General features: G+C 43.4%; 1 protein-coding gene across 3 annotated transcripts in view; it reads left to right on the plus strand.

Annotated features, from left to right (window-relative positions):
* Positions 1-931: 931 nt before the first annotated feature.
* The window catches only part of DAAM1 (dishevelled associated activator of morphogenesis 1), a 162,900-nt gene continuing 148,944 nt past the window's right edge, over positions 932-14,887 (plus strand). For 2 of the 3 annotated variants that reach the window (XM_059182222.1, XM_059182224.1), the window contains exon 1: positions 932-1,068. The gene's annotated coding sequence lies outside the window, so the exon portion shown is untranslated. The other variant, XM_059182223.1, reaches the window with a different exon arrangement.

The following is a 14,887-nucleotide window of genomic DNA, read 5'->3' on the forward strand; positions in this document are numbered from 1 at the left end:
TATTTGCGAGGAAGGTATGGAGAATGAGGGGAGAGTGCTGTGGATTTAAAAGTACATGTATACATACATGTTGTTTGTTAAAACTTCAGTCAAGGACGTCGTCTTCCTGGGAATTGAGAGCCATCAGAGCGGGAAGTCGGCTGCAGGGAAGAACAAAAGCATGGCTGCGCGATAGTACTATCTCTGCAGCGGCAGCAGGCTCCCTGACGGAGGGCTGCGGCGACTGTCTATTACACCGCATTTTTATTAGTGACAGCCTCCGTTATTCTGTCAGCTCAGCCAACTAAGCTGTTCCCTGCGTTCTGGTTGGTCATCCGGACTCCGTTATGTGGGAGAAGGAAAGAGAACAGAAAGGTGAATTGTACTAGGTGGGGGCATACGGGGATTTCTCTTCTTCGGGGCCGGCATCGCCTCATCCTCGGCGACGTGGGGGAATTCCAGGACCGCTTTTTAACCCAGAAACCAGTGCGTCTTATTAATTAGTTTCTACGCGCAAGGACGGCCGTGAAAGGCTTAATCTTCTCTTTCCAGCCGGGGCCAAGAGCCGGGTTCATCAGAGCCCCCTGGCCCGTGCGCACCAGCGCCGGACCCCTGGTGGCCCTCAGAGTCCGCACTGGGCAGAGTGGAGGTCAAGTCAAAGGGCACGACCGCAGGGTGCCCTCCCCCCACCTCCCTCGCCCGTGCTGTCCGCAACTCAGCTTCTGGAACGACCACCGCGAACACTGCAAGGCTGGAGGGCGGGGAGGGGGCGGGTCCCTGCGGGGGCGGGACCAAGGGGAGGGGAAGAAGCGGCCGAGGACTGCTTCGGGAAGTGTAGTTCTTCCAGCCCCAGTTAGCGTAGCTACCCGGGCTGTGCTTGTGAGACCCAGACTACAACTCCCAGGGGTGCGCGGGCCCGGCAGGGGAGTCCATGCGCAGTGGGCGCCACATTGTATCCTATCAGGCGAGGAGAGGGTGATGTCACCTGCGAGTTGGTAACCTACGAGCGGCAGTGAAGGAAACTGTTTAACCGGATCCCATTGTACCCGGAGCGCTGAGCCGCCTTTCCAGCATGCAGGGGCTGCTCAGGTAAGGGGGACGTGCCGCCTGGCCCGCCGCACTCATTCATTAAGTAGCACCGCGCCGTGGCGCGGGGGTGGGCGCGCTTCTTCGGGCCCCGCGCTGGGTTCGCGGCGCGCCCTCCCGCTGCCTCTCCGGAGCCCCAGGGCCAGTAGGTAAATATTAAACCCGTCCTTCAGGTTGGGTCTGGGTGGGAACGGGACCGAGACAGCTCCCGGCTGCCAAGCTGGGTTTGGGAAAATGGCTGCAAGCGCGGCGAAAAGCAAGGCGAGCCCGGAGGAAAGCGCCCCCGAGGACAGGGGTCCCTCCCTCCTTTATTTCTGAGGCGCAGGGATGCCAAAAGAGCAGGCAGGGTACCACTCGCCGCCTTGCTGCGGGCTCCTGAGGTTGCGGCGTTGGGGCGCCGGGGGGTCGTCGCCTCGGCCAGGGGCTGCGGGCCCTGCCGCCGTTGGGAGCTGCTGGCCGGGGAGGCTCCGAGGCAGGGGTGGTGGACTCGGAGGTGGCGACAGGGAAGGAGGCACTCGTTTACCCGCTGGCCCGCGTCCGAGCAGAAGCCCAAACATCCCTGCAGCCCTCACTTCAAGCTTTATTCCAAAGGGACGGGTTGACTGTAATTCCGAGAAAGTTAGAAGCTAAAGGTCTCGGAGGAGAGGAGGGAAACCCGCGCTGCGGAAGGAGCATGGGGGTGTTAGCGGACAGCAGTAGGGGAGGGTGCGCCGCCTGTGCAGCGGGTTCGAGGCGTCGCAGAGCGCTCCTGCATCTCCGCCTGGGGAAGGTGCATCTTGGTTCCCCTTGCTCTGATTGCTTTCTCCACAAAGAGCACCTGAACGGGGGCAAGCATCTGCCCGGAGCCCTGGGCTGGGAGGTGGTAAGGCGGTGCAGGGTGTCGAATCATCTAACGATGAGGCTAGCTGTAGGGTAGGAGGGCTGGGCAATAGGAACCAGCTGGTGTCGAAAATCCAACTGCTAGTGATGGGCTTGCCCTTCTACTTGAGACGCACTCGAGTCCCGGGAACTCGATGAAGTCCTCTGGATTTCCTTTCCCTAGCACCCTCATTCTTTCGTATACTCATTCATTCATCAAACGCTGAGAATGGCTCTTCTCAAGTTGCTCATAGCCTGGCGTTGGGGTGTTCTGTACCCCCCCACCCCCACCCCATAAAATACTTGAGTGGGCCTATGAATTGATACCTACGCTTTATATTCTCCAACTCGGACCCGCACGGCATCCCCACCAGCAGGAGAGCATCAAGAGCAAATACAACCCGTGACCGTTTTTGCTCTCTTCGAGTTGGTAGTTTCTTGAGAAGGACCTGGTGTATTCAAGCGGAGTTTGTCTGCAAGATGAATCCCGTTGCCATGGCGACTCCTGCCGTCGGAATCTTAACTGCTCCCACTGCTGTTTCAATTCGATGTGGCTCTGCGGGCAGCTGGGAGGGCGTGGCCAGTGGGTGTGGTCAAATGCTCGTTCCGGGCCCAGCTGCTCTCTTCACCGGTTTCACAAACCAGGCCTCTCTAGCCATTCTCTTAGAAGTAGCTTGGACACAGTTCAAGACCCCTTTTACCTTCGTGTGTCTGTACCTGGACTCGCCCCTCTCCAGGAGTAATAGTTTGGAGCCCTTTTCCTGAGGCAAGCTCTGAAAACTACAATGGAATGATCTTTTCGCCTTTCAGGCTAGATACATAATTTAACTAATAATGTACATGACAGTGTTAGAAACAGCTTTCTCGAGGAGGGCGTGTCCTCCGTTTTGCATGAAGAGAGCTCTCTGGCTACCAGTAAAGGGCCTCAGTTTGCTCTAGGTGCCGCTCTCTGGAAGTTTATAGGGACAGTTAATGACTGAAATTGAATTATGGAAGTCAGTATCGTCCTTGTGGTTCTCATAAAATCTAAAAGCCTGCCGCCTGCCTAAAGGATGCATTTCCTTGAAAATGAAGCAGACGGGGGAGGGATCTAGGAGGCCTGGGTCCTGCTCCGGCTCTGTCATTGCTGGCTACCCCACCCTGGGGTTAACCCTTTACCTGAGGGGACCTCGGTCAATAGTAATATGGGGAGGGAGAGAAGGGGATTCCCAAAGTTGATTCTAGGTATAAAATCTTGTGACTCTGTGAAGGACTTGGTCATTGTCTTTTCTCAAAATAATAGGATGGGTTAAATTCAGCTTCTGACACTGTGGCTTTGGGTTAATATCCCGGAGCCTTACTTGTATGATTTGACTGGCAAAATAGCCTAGCACTTAATGGCAGTCCTTCAAAGTGGGCAAAGCAGCCATATTACTATTTACGATAGTATTTTTAATATTTACTAGTATGAGCCCTGTATCTGGACTTCTGTTTATCTGGGCATCTTAGAATTAATTGTTTAGTTTTTGCCTTTTTATAGATTCTTGATGAATGCAGTTTTAAGTGTAATTGAATTACAGTTTGTTTACTTTCTGCTTTTATTACACACCAAGGTAGATTATCACAGATAGTGTAGTTAAGCGGGGGAAAGGCTGTATGAGTGTGTATCCATGTGCCTTCATGTGCAGGTAAATGCTTGGGGATGCTGAGTGCCAGGTGGTTGACATTCATCATCTTGTTTTAAATAGGTGGTTACATCCTCATGAGGAAACAGAATCAGAAATTGTCACTCACTATTTTTTTCCTAGAACTTATCATTGACTGGAAATCTCCTTCAGTTACCTATTTCTTGAGTCCTTATAATTCTAATAGCAGTTCAAATGTGTGGCTTTTTTTCCACTCCCCTAAGGTCTTTGAGGACAGGGTCTTTGTCTTGTCCTTCCCTGTCTCTCTAGAATTAGTGTTTGATCATTGGTAGGTATTTAGTAAATGTTTGTTGAGTCAATAGTAGAACCCTGAATGGAGATTCAAGATTGCATTCTTTTCATTGATAGTTCTGGCATCAATTGTAATATTCCTGTAGCTTTCTATGAAGTAGTTTCAACTTAGCATAAATGAAAACTCCCATGTAGCATATAACTCGAAGTATAAAAGGCCTTCATGAGTTTGAAATAGATGAATTTTGTAATTACTTGCTTTTGGAATACATTCACTCACAGAGTTCTTTTTTCCCCCTTAAAATTCTTGTTACAGTTCTTGATACGATTATTATCCCAAAGTAGATTTCTGTATTTCTAGATTTCTCTTATGTTATCCTTGACCCAGATAACTTTCCTAGGAGGTGTATGACAGAAGACAAACAGATAGACAGACACACACACACACACACACACCCCAAGACAAAGATACCTAGAGGCCTTTGCCAGGCCACCTCTGGTACCTGAGGTACCATTTGGGTAGAAGAGCTGGACAATGGCTTTCTCACCTGGGGTGGAGTTCACCCCCAAACAGGATCAGTTGTCCCATGCTGGCTAATATGAGAGAAGAAACAGGGGTAGGAAACATTTGTCCAATATTTGTAACATTCTGTTATCTTCCAGTAATCAGATTCTGTGGGTTTTTAGAAGTATTAATTAGTAGGGAGGCATGATAGTAAGGAGGGTGCAGTGGGTCATGTCCTTGGGTGGTGCTTACAGGAGCTTAGTGAGTAGGTGCCAAGGAATTTGAATCCTGGCTTTCTTGCTCTGTGGATAGGCTCTGGGTGTTAAGAATGCCTGTGAGTCTGTGTGTGGTTTTATTGGAGCTACTTTGTTTAAAAGACTGCTTTTAGTGTTGGTACTGCGGTCATCAGAACAAATAAGGTGTTTACAAACAAAACTTGGTTAAGATTGAAAGTGTTTCATTGTGTAAATATTTTGGGGATGTTATAAAGAGTGGCTTTGGCTTGAGAATCTTGAAGTCTTCTGTGAAATCACTTAAAAAGTTGGCTATTGGATCAGGGGAAACAAGCTCTTCCAACAAAGCTTGGTACCACTGAGTGTCTTAGGTGTTTGGTTCAGGAAATAATCACAGAGCTTGTAACTTCTGTGGGGCCCTCCCTGGCTTCATGTCATGCTCCTGGTAGTTCCAAGTGTTAATTAAGCCTGTCCTACTGCAGAAAACAACTTTGACAATTTAGGTTACCAAACTCGTTTAAATTCTAGAGAGGGCACAGTCAAAATGAAAATTTTTCTATTCTATTTTGTGATTTTTCTTCTTTGAATAAGGGATGTGGACTACAGTCACTTATTTTGGCATTACGATTTCTAACTTGGCAGTGGAGGAAACCTTTCAAATTGAGTATGTGTCCTAAACACTCACAGAATCTGTACTTAGTAATTTTCCCAAGAGTTCAGTTGAGAGGCAACTAATTGCACAGGTACTATTGAAGAAGTAAGAAGTAAGAAGGGCAGTTTTTCTGTGTGGCTTGTGTGGTAGCATCTGGTCAGTGGTGCAGACCGGGATGGAGAATACCTCCTTTGAGGTTACATTTGCTTAGCAAGTGTACTGTCCTTTTCTGTAGATTGTGTTTATTGGAGTGGCTGAGGACGGCTGATAGAGACTGGAATTGAAGGATGGATCTGAAGTGCCTCCCTGCCCCTCCAGGTCATCCAAGCCACTACTTAGTACTCCCACTGAAAGAGGGACAGATGCAGATGAGGTGCAAGTTGATTTTGGGGACCTACATTCCATATAGCAGCTCTTCTTCCAAGAAAAAGAAAAAGTTTACCTTTTGATTTTCTAGCATCCTTTCCACTGTTCCAGGAGAAGAGAACTGAGTATATTTCAAAGTGAGTTTGCATTCATAGTACACAGGTCTAAAAATTAGTTAAACACTGATTAATCCAGGAGCACTGCAGCAAGTCTGTGGAGGCCTCTCCTTGCATCTCTTGCTCCCCCCGCAAATAATCTGAGGTTACCAAATACATATTCAGCTTTGGTGAGCCTTATTTTCCTTGTTGATGTTTAAGCACTCCTGGTTTTTACACCATCTGTGACTTTCTGCAGTGATAGCCCCCCTCATTTGCAATGGGTGCTCCTCTGAGTTTCTAAATTCTCGTTGTGCTCTCAGATCCATTCTTCCAGGAATCCTTCCCTGCTTCAGCTTTTACCAACCCCTTCTGCTCCTTCCTCCTTTGAGCCCTTTGCCTGACCATAGAACTTAACACAGCTAACATGATGCTAATAGTCAAGGTATGTGAGATGCTTACCTTGTGCCGGGGTCCTTCCTGATATTTTACATGGGCTTAACCATTGACTCAAGAGTTCCGTGAGATACATACTATCATCACCATTTTACAAATGAAGAAACTGAGGCACGAAGAAGTTAAGGAACTTGCCTAGCTCAGGTCATGCAACTGGTCAATGGCTTGTTAGGATCAATGACTAGGTTAGGGACCCAGGCAGCCTAGTTCTTTACACCCCACAGGATTACTTTGCCTCTGGTTTTCCTATGTGTTAATTCTTTTCTCTCCATCAGTTAGGGGGAATAACAACTTCCTTTGTATCTCTTAATTCTGAAACAGTGCTGGGTCAATAAATGCTGGCCTAATTGAGAGTAAAAATGTTTCTACAGTTAATGGTTCCTTAAACTCTGACTTTCTGGAGCAGCAAATGTTGCATGAGATTAAAAAATGTTGCATTTGGTATTTGGATGATAACACTTCTGAACTTCCTCCTTTTGGCTCTGTGGGTGATAGGCAAATTATTTGAAAAAAGAAATGCTCTTATATGCCATCTCTAAATCCATTTGGAGCCTGTCCAGCATTAGACTGTATTTGTTAACTGAGATAACTTTTCAATAGGTTGAATCTCTTATCCGAAAAAACCCTTCTCACCCAGAATAGAGCCACAGAAGCCTGCCTGGTGAGTTAGAACTCTCATAAACTTCTGAGCTTCCCACCTCCTTGTTGTCTTTTAACATAAATTGTGAAAGCTCTTTTGAAAGGGAAATAATGAAAACTTGAATAGTAGTCAAACATGTAATCTAATACTGGGTTATCCTTAGATATTAAAATAAGCTTTTTTATTTCCCACCTCAGAAGGGAGCCTTCTATTTATTTTTACAGTGGAGCAAATTTGGTGTCAAATATACGATTGCAGTTCTTTTAAACCATAGCCACTATTGTGAATTAAATGTGGAAACAGAAGGAAGCAGGTTCAGTTTCCAATGTAGTTGGTACGATTTCCTGACTTACAATAGATCTTTTCCTTTTGGCTTAAAACTGGATATAGTCCCACTTTGACAATATTTAATGAAGACAGTTGAGTAAAACTCAAACCGTGTCATTTAGGGAAATAATAGGAAAGTTATGCCCTAACAATATATTGTCAGGAAAATAAAATGGAAACAAAAGGCTTATAAGCCATTAGGCTACTCAAACATAATACTCATTCAATGGACATTGATTTCAGAAGCTTTTTGTTTCCCCCCCATTCATCTTGTTACACTTCCTAAGTACGTCAATCACTTTTTAGTAATAACCTGGGCTCATTCTGTTCTATAAATTGCACCAAGAGCAGAACTGAAGATACCTTGTATTCTGGAAGGTACAAAATTAGGGTCAACTATTAAATCGGTCTTTGTCCTTTTCATTTCTGGGGAAAAAAAATATTCTGTGCGATTGGCAAACATTGCGCATCTGGTGGGATTTCTGAATTCAGGTTTCTTTTTTTTTTTTTTTAAATAACGTGGTTATTATTGCATATTTCCAAAATCTAAAATGTTACTTTCTAGTAGTTTTGCTTAAAATGAACTTAAGTGTTATATAAATTGAGCTTAGGAAAATTATTGAAACATTAAGTCTTAAGCAAATGAATTCAGGTTTCTAAGAGTAGATAGCCCAGATCCCAGCTTTGGTCATTGTCTGGGCAATAGAGATGCCCATCTTTTGTTTTTTGAAATGGGTTCTTATATTCTGCTTTTTGGCTAAGCTCAGTTTGTTAGTGATATACAAACCAGATCAAGGCCATGGGTTAGTGTTGCCTTGTTTTGGAGCTACAAACTGTACTGTAATTTTAGTCAACCTTTTTTTTTAATTTTTAAAAATTTAATTAAAATTTTTTTTAAAACGTAGTCTCTGTACTTAACATGGGACTCGAACTTGCAAACCTGAGATTAAGAGTCCCATACTCAGGGGCACCAAGTTGCTCAGTCAGTTAAGTGTTGGACTCTTGATTTTTGGCTCAGGTCATTATCTCAGGATCCTGAGATCACCCTGTGTAGAGCCCTATGTTAGGGTCTGTCTCTCTGCTCCCCACAGCTTGCACTTGCTCTCTTTATCTTTCTCTCAAATAAATAAATCTTTAAAAAAAGAAAACAGGAGCACGTGGATGGCTCAGTGGGTTAACCTCTGCCTTCCGCTCAGGTCTTGATCCCAGGGTCCTGGGATCGAGTCCTGCATCGGGGGGGGGGATCTCTGCTCAGCAGGGAGCCTGCTTCCCCCTCTCTCTCTGCCTGCCTCTCTGCTTACTTGTGATCTCTGTCTGTCAAAAAAAATAAATAAAATCTATATAAAAAAGAAAAAATTGCATCTCTACTCCCTCCCCTCCAGGTACCCCCTCCCCTTTTTAAAAAATTCATCATGCTCCTGGCAACATAGGAGACTAGACAGTGCACTATGGATATGTTAATGCATAGCTGTCACCACAGTGGCAAAAGATGGTGCTGTATTATCAGATGAACTGATAGGGATCTTGGGTTTTTCAGACCCCATACGTTAGAGCCAAGGCTTTGCCAGCAATTTGCTGAGGATATATGTTTCTGATGGGTGTGTCCTGTGAAGAGTGGGTTAGAACTAAGAGTAGCTTCCTAAAACTTTGCCAAAGCCACCGAGCCTTGGTCTTTTCTGTTTCTTGGGTATGTGACAAATCATTCGTGAATGTTTTGGTGCCATTTCTTGGCTTTGCCATTCTTCATAAAACTTCTGCAGACTTGCATCCTAGAAGAAGAGGGAAGGATGGTGATCAAAATCATTCACCACATCAGTAAGATTGTTCATATATGTCTAAATTTGTATTTGTTTCACAGAGATTTGGTAAGACTGAGCAGTGAAATGTCAAGACATGAGTTAAGTTAGAATCTGTAGTTCTTTTTTTTTTCTTTTTTTAAAAAAAAAATTTTAAAGTAAGTTAACATATGGTGTCGAATTGGTTTTAGGAGTAGAATTTAGTGATTCCTCATTACATAGAACACCCAGTGCTCATCCCAACAATCTAATACCCATCTACTGCTCATCCCTCTCTAATACCCATCATCCATTTAGCCCATTCCCCCACCTACCTCCCTCAGGCAACCCTCAGTTTATTATCTGTAGGTAAGAGTCTCTTATGGTTTGCCTTTTTCTCTGTTTTTAGTTTATTTTTCCTTTCCTTCCTGTCTATTCATCTGTTTTCTTAAATTCCACATATAAGTGAAATAATGTGATATTTGTCTTTCTTTGACTTATTTTGCTTAACATAATAACCTCTGGTCCCATTCACGTTGCACCTGGCAAGATTTTATTCTTTTTGATGGCTGAGTAATATTCCATTGTTTATAGATACACATCTTCTTTTCTGTGACAAGAGAATTAGACTAAGGGCCCTTCTAAATCCTGAGAATTTATTACAAAAAAATATTCTAAAAGTTGAAGGAAATGAAGCAGAAAAATGAAACCATTCCCTACTCTCGAAAATTGGTGAAATTGTAGATACAGAAAATGTCATATGATTTCATCCAAGGTAAGTGACAGGATATATTTTTTTTAAATGTACCCCATATTAGTGGTTATTTGATTTAGGATGATGGCAAAAGAAACAACAATAGCATTTCTGTTTATTTCCTATTCTGTTTGTGGCAAACAAGGTGTGGCAACCTTGTTTGCATGAGAGCTTCCCCTGACAACCCCCCCCCCCAACCCCCCGCAATTACTCAGTGCTTCATGGTCATTTGGGAAAAAGTCAGACAGTGTGGAATGAATTGGGCTAGAATTGAAGGTGATGGCTGAGACTACATCGTGTTCTCAGAACATTAAATGAAAGGCCTGTTATATTTTTACATTTTAAAAATCAAGCATGGGGGGGCATCTGGGTGCCTCAGTGGGTTAAGGCCTCTGCCTTCGGCTCAGGTCGTGGTCCCAGGGTCCTGGGTTTGAGCCCCGTTCGGGCTCTCTGCTCAGTGGGGAGCCTGCTTCCCTTCCTCTCTCTCTGCCTGCCTCTCTGCCTAATTGTGATCTCCGTCTGTCAAATAAATAAATAAAATCTTTAAAAAAAAAATCAACAATGGAGTTTGGATTGGACTAGAAAACCTCTATGATCCATTTAGGGCTTGACAGCCTGTGTGTAGGTGACACTTCCAGCTACAGAAGCTCCAGGAACCGTGGTGAGAAACTGCCTTGCCTATGATATTTTCTGCTAAGGGATTGGTTTTTTAAAAAAAGAAAAAGATATATATACATACTATTTTTAGTTTGACCCAGTTTCTTTTCAGGCTGTGACTGAAGCTACCTTTCTAACATACTCCATCTTTTCCTCTTACACTCCTTGAATTGTAATTTGAATCTGGAGGAGCAGTGAACTGCCTCCTTGTCAGGTCTGCGCTCATATCCTCCCCATGGGGAAAAGAGCAGGTTGTCCCCATTCCGCCCGCTTTCACGTGAGAGGAGCCGCAATCACTGACCTCACAAAGGAGCGAGTCTTCCCCCTTAACCTCTTACTTAAGAATTGGGAGCTCTGTGGTAGCAAAGCTAGATTGTTTTTCTGATGGGATAAGTTGGGGAAGTAGGTAGCGGGGAGGACAGAGGGGGTTACTGGGTCTCACTTATCTTATCATTTGTTTCCCTCTGGATTGCATTTGTTTATACTGTCTCCTCAGGCTAGGAATTCCTCCAACAGAAAGCATGCATACACTCGGGGATATTCAGATCAGATCAGGCTTCCTTGCTCTTGAGTTCTATTTGCTGACTTGGCTTTCCTCTCTACAGCCTGATCAGAAGGGAGGGCTGGAGATACTTAACCTGTTTTTAATTCTTCCGTTATGCGGAAAAGAGATCTTAAAACAGGGACTTGGGGCAAACATGTTAATGTTTTTCTGATGGGAAAAGAGGACGGTGATGAGTAGGTTTAAATTTAACATTTATGTATAACTTTTTTATGTTGATAGAGTTTAGTCATGAATGTTTGACACCTTGAAATCTTTTCACCTTTTGTTTGCTGTGATGTAATTGCATTGAGAAAAAAGAAACAACAGTTTTAGGTTCAGATGTGGGTAATCTTAGCAATTCTCTTAAAACTCTTCAGCCTCTGTTTCCTCATCTGAGAAACAATGCGAAAATTCTGAACTTTTGTGAGAATGGTGTCATAAAATAATGACTGTACTTGTATGGCATTGTATAATATTGATGTCATACCTGCTGGGTGTCCCTAGAATGGAGACCAGGGATAGAAGAACACCATTTTTTCACCTTCAGAGTTTCCAGCGTTGGCCCCTGTTCTTAGCACTATGTATCTGATATACTGAAGCTAAACCCTTACAATCTGATCCCTAGTTTGTCCTTAACTGAACAGCTTCTAGTTATTTTCCCTAGTCCCAGGGTTCAGGAAGTTCCATAGAATGTAAGGGATGAGGCTAAACAGTGTTTTGGGGTGATCATCCAATTCTGGTCAAATTGATAAACTCTTTAAGCCAGAGTTTGACTACCAGTGCTGTCATGTTTTATTTGACTAATACAATGTTATTTTAAAAAATGATTTTAGTGAGCATTTACACTCTGATATGGTATAGCCACCCCCCCCCCACCCCCCTGCGTCCCCCATACCCTAGTGCCTCATTCACAGCCTCTTTATGTGATAATTCTTTATCTCCTTGGACCTTGAAGGCATTTGAATTTGTGATCCCTTTTTTAAAGTAAATTAAAATTGTGATGAGAGTTCTTCAGACCAGTGGACTGGCAAATGACCTAACCCAGGGTTCCTCCATTTCAGCATTACTGGTGTTCTAGACAGGATAATTCTCTGTTGTAGAGGGCAATGCTGTGTAGTATAGGATGGTTATCAGCATTCTTGGCCTCTACCCACTAAATACCAGTAGCAACCTTTCCCCCAGCTGTAACAACCAAAACCATCTCCAGACATTGCCAAATGTCCCCAAGGGGGTCAAAATTGGCCTTGGTTGAGATCCAGCTGACAGATTTTGGATAGCCTGAGAACTTTAAACATTGGATGAGGCTTGGATATTTAGGGATAAATTAGAATTCATCTGGGAAACTGAGCTACCCTGCTGTTTTTATTTATTTGGGCAGTTGGTGAGAGCAAAGTAAAGGTCAGTGGATTAGACCCCGTGAGGTCATTTCTCCATTCTTCCATGACCACTGCCTGGGAGGCCAGCCACATTTTAAGGACATAGTCTTGGTCACAACAGGGAATTCTGTGAGACACTGATGCTGGGTCAGGGGAAACCCACCAGAGCTAGGGGGTAAACAACTTTGAAGCCCATGGCCTGTGTTGGTTGGTCAGTAATGTTATCTGTGGATAGGAAGATGAGGCTTTGGGGAAAGAAAAGTTGGCTCTGTCATTATTGCCAAAGGCCAAAATGCTTAGAAAAGGGGAGGGGCATACCTGGGTGGCTCAGTGGGTGAAGCCTTTGGCTCAGGTCATGATCTCAGGGTCCTGGGACCTAGCCCCGCATCATGCTCTCTGCTCAGCAGGGAGCCTGCTTCTCCCTCTCTCTCTGCCTGCCTCTCTGCCTACTTGTGATCTCTCTCTCTCTGTCCAATAAATAAATAAAATCTTCAAAAAAAATGATCTAGAAAAAAATAAGAAAAGGGGAGGGGCCTTCAGCCTTTAAAAATGACAGCTTATCTCACATTATCTCTTCCCACAGCAGTGTGGGAAGAACTCCGAAAAAAAATTAAAAAAATGATGTTTCATTTTTCTTCCCTCTCCCTCAACCCAGAATGTCTTTAAAACTTGAGTCTAAAACTTGGGGCTTTGGCAGCACTCAAAATTGTCTCTCAGAAAAACATTGGTAAGATTTGTACGTAAGGGGAATCTTAAGAAGTTCTAATTAACCAACCCAAGCTCAGGTCTTGAGCAACTAATACAAAGATAATGCTCGGGAAGCACACAGTTTCAGTTAAAACAGAAGTCAAAGTCCCTTGGTAGAGGTTAGGTGGGATTTCTGAAGGGGTCCATGCCTCTTACTGAATGATGTTTGTTGGTTCTGCGCCCTGGATGGGAGTCAGAATATCCTCTGTGGTGGATATAAAACGGAGAGGTATCAGGATTCTGATTTAGCAGATGTCCAGGTTTGGACCTAATCTCCAGGATTCTTAAAGCTCCCCAGGTAATTATGGTATTTAGCCAGAACTGAAAACAAGTGGATGAGCAAAAGATCTGAAAAACATGAGACATTACCTTCTTCTTTTCAAGATGATTCCCTAGGAGATTCAAACTGCACATTCACCTATTGTTTGAAGTAAAAGGAAACAGAAACCACCCATTACAAATGGCAAACACCAGGAGTGCCTTTGAGGTAAGGTGGGTGGAAGAGTGGTAGTGGTGAATGCTCTTACTACCTTCTATTCTAGAAAAATCCACAGCTGTGTTTCACTCAGTGAGTTTCTCATCAGACTCTTCTGGCTTCATAAACAGAGGGTAGATTTGTTTGTTGCAAGTTTCTTTCCTTATGCCATAAGCCACTGTGGAGACCAGACTGTGAAGTCCCAGAGTTATAACTGCCAAAGGTGGAAAATAGAATAAAGTGGCTCCTTTTACTTGGATTCTACCTAGAATTTCAGATCCAGATTTCTATCAAGCATAGCAGAGGCAAGGGAGTGACTGACTTAAGTTTCCGGGGGAAATATAGTGGGCATTTTATAGACCATCTCATAAGCCATGGAAACATCTTAAAACATTCATTCATTCATTTATTCATTTATTCATTTGGCTTATCAAATATGTTTTAATGTCGGGTGTGAACATTTAAGAGTGCTATTTTAAGTTCCAGATTTTTGCCTTTGGAATACAGAACACTTGTTTTGGTTAAATAAAGCTCAGATCATCCTCTGTCTTCAGCTTCTGATATAAGCAAATTACATTGTGCAATAGGGGAAGAGTCTCTCCAATGAGAGATTTTTTGCTTTCCCTGGCAAGTAGTTTCATGTTTGTGTATTTGGATCATGTCTGTGTTTTCAAAGGAATGTTCATAGCATCAGTTATAAGAAGCAGTTCTCCACAATCCCAAATCACAGTTTTCCCAGTATTTGTTATGCCCGTAGATCAAATCTTCTACCCTCAGTTCTTTCTCAAGTGTTGATTTTGTGTTTCAGGTGACCATTGTTTTCTGGTACCAGAGAAAAATTACATGGTATTAAAGAAGGAATGACAGTTAAAAAGAGTACAGGATTTCTTTTGGGGGGTGTTGAAAATGTTCTAAAAGTCATGGTGATGGTTACAGTTTGTAAATATACTAGAAAACCACTACACTATAAATTTGAGATGGATGAATTATATGTCATATGAATTTTGTATCTCAATAAAGCTGTTAATTTAAAAAAAGGCTGAAAAGAATCCTACTAAGTGCAACCTTAGAATTTTACACCTTAGGGTAATACCTATGACATAGTTTCCTATTTCTTTTCTTCATGTATCTCAGTTTTTTTCCCCTAAACATATATAAAATGGACAAAGGATAGTTGTTATAATTCCTTAATATCTATGGACCACCTGAGACTTTGGAAATGTTGTTATAAAGAAATGGACTCTGCTATGGTAAGAGCTGTGAAGTGTGTAAACCTGGCGATTCACAGACCTGTACCCCTAGGGCTTGTAATACATTACATGTTTATAAAAAAATTAAAAAATTATTAAAAAAAAAAAAGAAATGGACTCTGGATTCTATTTCTTCACACCTCCTAATCGTGGACTAGCGTGTTAAAGGATAGAAGGCTCTGTGCTCTTTTATACC

This window comes from Mustela lutreola, chromosome 7, assembly GCF_030435805.1.
Source record: "Mustela lutreola isolate mMusLut2 chromosome 7, mMusLut2.pri, whole genome shotgun sequence".
Classification (NCBI taxonomy): Eukaryota; Metazoa; Chordata; class Mammalia; order Carnivora; family Mustelidae; genus Mustela; species Mustela lutreola.